Here is a 9,038-nt window from a genome sequence, read left to right as displayed (position 1 = left end):
CATAAGCGTATGACACTTCCCCCAGTACGTACACTCGCGTGTTCTGGCCTCTTACATTGCAGCTCTGACAGAGCGTCTTCAGGTCTGTCCTCCTCGCTGCAAGAGATCCAGGATGTTTCTCACGGTCTTTAGAGAGCGCTGTCTCCTTAAAGGGCCCCAGTACGTACACTCGCGTGTTCTGGCCTCTTACATTGCAGCTCTGACAGAGCGTCTTCAGGTCTGTCCTCGCTGCAAGAGATCCAGGGTGTTTCTCACGGTCTTTAGAGAGCGCTGTCTCCTTAAAGGACTGAGAATGTGTGTTTCCTTCTGTAGATTTCTGGTATGAGAGAGACTTTTTATTCCACATTTTTCAGGTTAGTTGCCCTTTTTATTCCTCTCAGTGTAGCCTGCTGATCCATCTTTTATATGCAGAGTGATTTTAGGGTTGCAGTCCTACAAGCCTGTGCAGTGAAACAGAATATTTCTTATCTCCAGTTTTCAGTTTGTCAGCAGTGTGCTTGAGAAAAGTCTTCTGCAAGCTAAGCCCGAAGCTTGGAAGATGTCCTGGTGTTCGCTAAGTGACCGTCCTTCGGTGCCCAAGCCACACTGCAGTGAAATGCGCGAAATACATTTGTATGTATTTACTTCTATGATGAAAGTGTGAGAAGTATTTTGTTGTATTCAGCGTATTTTCTAGGATGCCTCTTCAGAAATGATGGAGTAAAAGATAATGGCCTTACTGACATAGGTGCAAGATGACTAACTCGCGTCACCTGATAATCCAGGAGCAGAGCCAGATGGCCTCAAACATAGGGAATCATCAGATACAAGCCATCAGGCAGGGTACGGCTTTCACTCTAATGTCTAGGGTAATTGTGTAGAAAGGAGCAGGAGTGGAAATGCCTTCAGGAGAAGGGAGAGGAAGAAGTAGTGCCATGGAGAAGACTGATTAGGTGGAGGTCTGGACCACTGCAGGGTCCCCAAAATAGAAATATCTGAAGGCATATGTTACTCTCATTCCCTTACCTTCAAAATCCCATCTATGCTGAGCTGTTTTAGAGTTAAACGTGTGCTTTGCTTTCTAGTTAACCCCAAAATACCCTTGCAATTGCCATATTAATTAATTAGTTAGATGGTTTGTGCGTAAGACTACAATTCTGGTAACCGCCTTAACTTTATGAGTACAATGGAGGGATGTAAAGTAGGTGGACTGACTGGGTCAGACTTGTTGCAAATTTAATTGAAAGAATATTTGAAAAGTAAAAGATAGAACTTGAAACGGCAAAGATCGTGTGTGATTTTTTTATATGCTGAAATGTATCATTTACCCAGGATACCTTGTCTTCCTTTGTTTTTGCTCTGGGCCTGCAATAAAATGCTTCCTATCTATATTAGTTAGAAAATACTCTGATGTAATAGATGAGAATAGTGGTGCATTATTTCCTCATGCTTATGTGTTTTCTGTATAAAATATTCGATCAGCAGTGAAATCTCGCTGTGGGATTGCATTTCGTTTTGAGATGGTTAGCTGAATAAGCAGTAGGACAAGCAAGCAGTAAGCTGAGTAAAGGAAAAAGAAATAAAATTTTACAGCACATTCTTGTAGGAGTGTGCAACACAAGATTGTGTGACTCAAATGCTCAATCTGGTCTTCATGATTAAGCAATAAACAAATTACAAAACAAAGTTATCGTCCCTTTGAAACTTGTGCTCAGTCGTTGTGAAAAAACGAAGTATTTAACATTTCTCAAAGGAAAACATCTTTTGTTACTCGGCACTCACTGGTAGCGGTTTTTAGTTAACAAAACTGTTTGCATTAGGGTAAAATTAAGAACTTTCTCTGTAGACCCTACAGACATTTTGCAAAGTTGATTTACTGAACGCGGGTAAAAGGAAACAAGATAGTTAAAATTTGTGATAAAGGGACTGGTGTGCTTTGTTGGAAGGACTGGAAGAATGTGCTTAGATTACACTATGAACTTTACGTAAAGTAGTTCGGTTACCTTGTCTAAGTAGAAATACCTTTGTGTGTTGCATGCTTGTATCATGCTGGATATGATTGAGTTGCTAGTCCAGGAGTGGGTCTTTTTGGCAGCAGCAGTACAAATCTGTAGTAAGTAATGTTACCACGCTGGAGTCTCCCAGATTTTACTGCTTGCATCCAGCAGAGATGTCCCTGTGTGGGGGTTTTTTGTGTTTAATAATTACTGACGGCTGTCAGATCACTGAGGTGTTCTATACTTTCCAGACAAGACCTCCCCCAAAACTTAAAAATGGCAATTTCTACCAAAGGAATTTGCATTCTTGTAGTTGGGATCTTGGATATATTAAATAATGGGACGCATCTGCACTGAGAAAGGAGGTGTTGGATTCTTCCTTGAGTCTACAGCAGTTGCCTGTCTGGATATTGGTGGTACCAGTGTTTAGTGGGATTAAGGAGCTGAGGGCCAAAGTTGGTCGCTTCAGGGATATATTTATCAGAGTGGGAAAGGGGCTTTCAGCTCCTCTTTTCCTCCCCTTCCCATGCCCTCGGCCCTTTGGGTTGAGTTGGAGCCTGGTGGGTGGCACTGCTCCCTCACTGCACAAGCCCTCATCCCCATCACGAGGGATCCAGGCCCTGTGGGGAAGAACTTTTTGCTGGATCTCACAGACCTGTATGCGATGGACCATATCAGAACTGCCTAGCTGAAGCAAATGCCTGTCACTTTACATACAACAACAGCTTTACATCAGCTGTTAAGGTAGGTCAAGCAGTCTAGGGCTTTTACTACTAGGGTGGTAAAAATGAACTTAATGGGATGGGCTGGAGAGCTTCAGTTCTCCTCCTGGATCTGCTTCCGTGTTGCAGAACTGTAGGATGTAAATGTGGAGGGACTCTCAAAGAGCTGTGCAGTCCCTCTCCAGTTCAGCCAGCTGCAGCCGTGGACAACCCAGTGTCCTTGCTGCAGCTGGACATTAGTCTGGCTTCCAGAGTTTCCTATGTGCTATTTCACTTTTGGGTGTCCTCAGACTAACTTAGTTGTTGATAGCTGGAAGCAAAGGTTTGGAGCAGTCAGTACTGCTATGGATTGTCCCCTGGAGTGAGCCATGGGGAGTGATGCTGCTGATGTTCGCTCTTGTTAAGTCCCAGTCCAAAGCCCATTGGACTCTGATATGATTCTGTTACTGACTTTACTGGGCTTTCCCAGAGACCTGTAGTGTCAGCTTCAGGAACAATTTCACCGGTGTTACCTGGGAACTTTATGGTGTGCCTCTTCTCATTGTTGATGTAATGTAGATACAGGCTGGTTGTGGTAGGCACTTCTTGGTTCGGTTCTCATCTTGTCCAATAATATACTTTTGTGCGTGTTTAAGTGCTTAAGAACCTTTAAGGATTTGGGAGTAGGTGCTAAGCAGTTGATTTTCTCAGGAGGGGTATAATGTAATAGTAATGACCCAACCAGGAGCGGACGTTTTGTTGGATGGCATTCAATCAGGTGGAATATTTTGACTTGTTTTGGAATAATTAGACAATAATTAATATGATGCCAAAAAACTTTTGTTAATATTCAGAATAGTGTTAAGTGACAAATTGACAATATTATCACGGTCAAGTGTCTGTACTGATAGGTAACAGCATTGTGTAAGTTTGGCCGTTGATTCTATTCTAAAAGCACGCTCTTTCTCCTTACTCTTGTAGTAGAAAATTGCATCTTGTTATGGATAATATGTCATGTCTCCCTAAAAATGTGATCTTGATTTTCATCCCACGATGGTAGTCTATTCGATAAATCAAAACCATCCTCAACAGTTAGCAACCAACTCATTTAATGGTTATTTCTGCAATGTTGATACAGGGAATTTAGCAGTTAACAGTGTTTATACATTCCAGAAGCATTAACAGGTTAGGTTATACTGGAATTCAGTAAATATCCATGAAACGTGTGGGAGAACTACACGCTATGCGGTGTCTCGGCAATCGGCTGCCAGACATCTCGTGAAATACCAGATGTAATAATAAAGTTTATAGTGATGATATTGTCAGGAGGCACACGTTGTCCACTATCGCTGAAAGCGGCGGGAGCGAGGCCTATGCCCAGTGTTTAGACTGCAGCCTCCGAACACTGCAGATGTCCTTATCTTCTGGAGATAGTTTTGTACTGAATCAGTGGGTTTCACACATTCTTGTCTATGAAAAAATGCTCTTTGCCTTCTGAGTATTTCTGAAGAAAATAAAAGGAGGATAGCTTTTATGTGTGTCAAGGTTGTTTCCCAGTTTTGCAAGTGAAGTTTAGAAAAAGATCCCTAGTGAATCTGAAATTTTCCCAGTAGCTTTTTCCCTTTGTTTGCTGGTTTTCCTTTGATGCTATCTAAAATGGACATTCCGCTAAAATCAGTAAAAATTGCCATTTACCAGCTGCAGTCCTCGTGGTCATAGACAGATGTGGGCTGGCTGCATTGTACCTCATCTATTTAGCAGCTGCAGGGTGTGTAACACCAAAGCAAAGTAGAACTCCTAAAACTGCTAGTATTTTTTCATCTCTGTGCAAATAGGTGACATTTTCTCAAAACGCGTCTTCATCTGAATTTTTTACTTCTGTTCATTATGACAAAACATGGCAAACAAAGAACATAAATTACAGCTGCAGTCTTGAAGTCTGAAGTTGCATTTTAGCCATACTACACTGTGTATAATTATTATCATTATTACCTTTTGGTGCTTGTATGTATGTAAATTACATTAAAAATAAGATCAAGGCAGACATGTAATATCAGTGACATAAGCAGAAAAAAGATGAACAAGCTATTACGAGATATGAAAAATAAAAAAGATGCCGTCTTTCATTTGACAGTGAACCAAAACATGCCAATTGTATAACATGAGATTATTTTTCATGGATATTCCCTTAAAGCTTTGGTGTGGCCGTGCCCTCAATGGCATCTCAAGTCTGTCGGCAACTCCATTATAAAATCCTCTTATGGGGGATGCAGTTTTAGATTGTTACCTAAATCTCTGCTATTTGGAATGTTGTATTATCTTGCTTTGCCTGAAAGCAGGCACACTTTTTAAAAAACACTTATGTTCAAACTATTTATGTCAACAAATTTTCATACATACGTGCTTTGATATTCAAGTTCTCCTATTTTCTGGGGCCTGCTTATTAAAAAATAATTTCACAAAACCTGCCTGCAGTCAAAAGTGTCTGGTAAGTGCTGGTATTTTGAAGTTTTAATAGAACTCGGTACCCTACAAAGTAATTTATTTATTTATTATATGTGTCTATAATGGACCCAAAGCTTGAAAACACAGAGCTGAATTCAGGCATCAAAGCTAGGAGTGCATGGTTCAAGAAGGCCTAACTTTTATGTACATATGCATGTATTTTTTTCCTTGGAAAAAAAAAAAAATTGCAGTGAGAGATTAGGTTCCTGACATTAGATATTTTCATCATCTGGCGTAAGTCCATGTACTGTTTTCCAACATACATTTTATGAAGTGTAAGAGAGTATTGGTACTCAGTGAAATCCATCGTTCCCTCACAGCAGTCTTTTAAACTTTCTGCTCTCATTCATATTCATTCCTAAAAAAAATATACTTTGGGGCTTTGTTACACACGCTACGTATCCAGAACGTGCAGTTTTTAGCACCGTGTAGCTACGTGTTAGTGGGCCTGCTAATTGCCAGCCAAAAGCAGGCTGGGATCATAGGAAACACTGGCATAACTTTTTGCTTTCTTTTTCCTGAGATACAATAAAACTACTTAGAGAAGTAAAATTTTAGCATCAAACAGGTTTTTAGTTATCCCACAATATGGAAGGAGTCAGGAAGAGGGAATCCCGGTCTGTATCCATGCGGTTGTACCCGAACATTGCGGCCGTTCGATCCGTTGTGTTGCCAAAGGTAGCTGGAACCTCGGTTAGGGTAACGCGCGTGAGAAACTCACAGCACCAGAGCTTGCTAGCAGAACCAAGACTTAGAATATTTGTGCTTTCGAGTTTTTGTAGCTAAGTGTTACGACTTGGAACTTTCCTATTTTGACATACTTCTGGTACTGTGAGCAATTCTGGGTTTAAGAAAAAGAGGTGTAGAAACTTAATGTTGTGAACTAGGAAGTCCTTATTTTTCTTGGAAGAGAAGTCACTCAGTTTTGTACACCTTGGTTTTCGACCCATAAAATGAGATGGGAGAAGAACATACCTTGCTTCATAAGAGAATTCTGAGAATTAATGCTTACATGTAAAGCTTTGTAATTAAACAGTGATACATATTTTTGAGGTGGAGTTTATAATGAAATTTTTTGGTTTGCTATATATGCTTAGCCCTTACTATAGTTTGGCAGTATTTTATCATTAGTCATTCAGTGTGAGATAAAAGCAGTTTAAGGAAAAGGAACTTGTATTTTAAGTTGGTAGGAAGGGGTCTTTTTTAAGTTTTACAATTAAAGAAATGAAATGGTGGTTAAACATCTGCAAAGGAAAAAGACTCCTCTTAATAGTCAAATGATTCTAAATTAAAAAGGAAAGAAAACAAACAATCAAATATTTTCACCAAGTTCTTTGGGAAACAGAAAAGGAGGAAAAAGTCTAAGGAAAGCCAAAACGGCTTATGTTACAGTTGCCACAATTACTCATATCCTATGCTGGAGATTGAGGAAGCTAGGTAAAAATGAGCCAAACTGGTCTTGGATCTTGTGGGTATGGCTTCTGCTTATGTCAGTGTTTGCATCTGAGTCTCGGCTTAAAATCTGGCCTTACTCTTTACAAAACGCTGTGTTTAATCACGTAGCTCTAAAATAGGAGAGGAAGGCATTCTGCATACAGTATAAATGGGATTTTTTTTTCAGATATGTGCAGAAAACCACAAGTCTTTTTTTTATTAATTATAAATATTCTTCAGTTATTTATGGCATATTGTTGTGCTTTGTTTTAGACAGTTTCAGGAAAATACTTTTCCTGAAATTCTTTAAAATCATACTTTTTAGTATATTCAGTTTAATGTATATTTTGCAGACAAATAGTATGACAATTACCTCACGGACTGCATTGAGACTTCTCACATGATTGCTTCACAGGGTTTGCCTCTCTGACAATTAACACTTCATGGACAACACACAAAAATGTTCTCCTGTACTTTAAGTACACGTATAACAAAAAGTATAATTTATATGTCATGATAGAATGATCTTTCCATTTATACAGAGAGATAGCTTGTATATATACATATGTGCAATGTTTTGTCAGAGAACCTTTATTAGATACATGTGTAACTTCCTAAAAAGTGGACCCCCGAATTTGCCATTGGCCTGGGAATAATCTTAATATCCCAGCTTGTAAAAAGCTTTGGATACGTGCGTTTCAGTAATTGCTGCTTCATGGGCAAGTTTTCTCTTTTTTCCCCCTAAATACCCCCCTCCTAGTTATGCCACTTGAAGCCCAAGTGAGTCGAGAAACAGTTCAAAAATATCGTCCCAAACTTTTGAGTCTCGTAAGCAGCTCTGGTATTAATATTTGTGTGTAAAAAGAGATGTTAGGTAATTTTGTGGCATATATTATTTATAGCATTTCTCTTTTTCTCCTAAGCCATAACACAGTCCTGTGCATAGGCGTTTGACAATACCATTAAAATGGTTAAAAACATTCCCAAAATGAGCTGTAGAAAACTGTGTGCTATCTGTAAAGTCTGTGATAACGTGGCTGAGAACAGAAGTTTTGTCACATTTGGTTGAGATGACCCTAACACCCATGTGTGGTTTTGAATACGCACACAAGTGCCCCACTCTGTACGTGCTCAGTTTCTGGTTTTAACATTTGTTTCCCTTTCACCCTCCATTGTGATGATTTACTGTAAAGCAGGCTTTGTCTCACTGATTTCTGTCTGTCTACCAAGAAATGAAGTTCGCTCCTCTCCCAGACACATCTGTCAGTACCGTACCAGGAGTCAATCCCACAAGGGGCAAATTGAAGAAATGAAAACAAATAAGTTGCAAAATAAAGTGACGATAACGTGCAGTAGCATAAAGATTGCTTTGGGCTGCTTTTGAGAAAGACAGCTAATGACTTGCCCGGCTGGACGGCCTGGGAAGGGTGCGGGTTGCGGCCCCACGCGCTGCGCGGCGCGAGCCGGAGGTCAGCGAGGGGGAGAGCGCAGGGCTGTCTTTTCGCTGCACCCCTTCCTCCACCCTGACTGGACAGGTCACTGTACAGGCAGAATTCTGCATGTTTACAGTGTGTAGCTGCTTGTAAATAAGGCTGTGATGGGGATTAGGGTGCTGTGAGTCGGGCTGCTGGAATCAGACCCAGAAGTATTACCATGTTCTACTGTATTTCATGTTGCCTCAGACATTTAATTGACTGATGTTTGTGAATCTCTTAAATTCCTTAGGGAAAAAAAAAAAAACAAACCAACAAACAGCTGCAGAGTATTTAAAAATGCACATTTCTGTTTTAAAAAAAAGCTAAGTTTTCTTTTTCAAACCAATGATCTATGCAGCAGAATTTCAATAACAGGCACATATATGAGAATGTATTTACACAGACAACTGGTAGTGGGTGTGTGTTTAACGTTTATGAACGCTGGCCTAATGCGGCTGAAGCATTCAAGTCTCTTTTAAGATTGTAATTGAAGTAACATGATATAAATGTAAACTTTAGCTTAGAGCATACAGAGCATACAAGACAGTTTGACACCTTCATTTCAGCAGTAAGAAATTACCATTGTCTCTTGTTTCTTGCTTCTAGCTTATATGACCAAGCCAAAAAGTAATTACACAATTAGGGTTGACATACTGGTTCCTGTAATATTTCTTCCCATAGTTTTTTTGGTGGCTTATTTCTACTTCAGATTTTCCAGTCCTTTGTAATTCATACCAAGATGTCCATTTTCATTGCAACAAATTTACTCATGAAGATTGCAAGTCTTGCATAATTTAATGATGAAAAGGCAGCATTTCATTTTCTCCAAATGTAGTTATTTGTAGATTAAAGATAAACATTTGTGGAGCTAATATGGTTTTCATAAGAACTTTGTCACCAACGTGAACACTGAATTGTTACATAGAGGAATGGGAAGTGTTTCTGTG

Source organism: Eurypyga helias, unplaced genomic scaffold (genome assembly GCF_000690775.1).
Source record: "Eurypyga helias isolate BGI_N326 unplaced genomic scaffold, ASM69077v1 scaffold14064, whole genome shotgun sequence".
Classification (NCBI taxonomy): Eukaryota; Metazoa; Chordata; class Aves; order Eurypygiformes; family Eurypygidae; genus Eurypyga; species Eurypyga helias.
This window is presented reverse-complemented; position numbering follows the sequence as displayed.